Here is a 248-nt window from a genome sequence, read left to right as displayed (position 1 = left end):
TTGGAAAATATTTTGTCACTTTCTAAAGGTTGTATCTCTTGGTTGGTGAGGTGCCAGCTGGGAAAGTAGAACACTTAAGCCTTTTCTCAATTGTGCAAAAGTAAGTCCTCTCCTCGACTCCTTCCTCTCCTCCATGACCCGGAAGCTGATAATTGGTCGCCATATGTACGAGTGTCATTTTGTTAATAGGTGAACAGAGGAGTTTGCTCCTCTCCTCGATTGCCTCTGCAGAGGATTCTCGGGTGTAT

Source organism: Oncorhynchus mykiss, chromosome 20, assembly GCF_013265735.2.
Source record: "Oncorhynchus mykiss isolate Arlee chromosome 20, USDA_OmykA_1.1, whole genome shotgun sequence".
Taxonomy (NCBI): Eukaryota; Metazoa; Chordata; class Actinopteri; order Salmoniformes; family Salmonidae; genus Oncorhynchus; species Oncorhynchus mykiss.
This window is presented reverse-complemented; position numbering follows the sequence as displayed.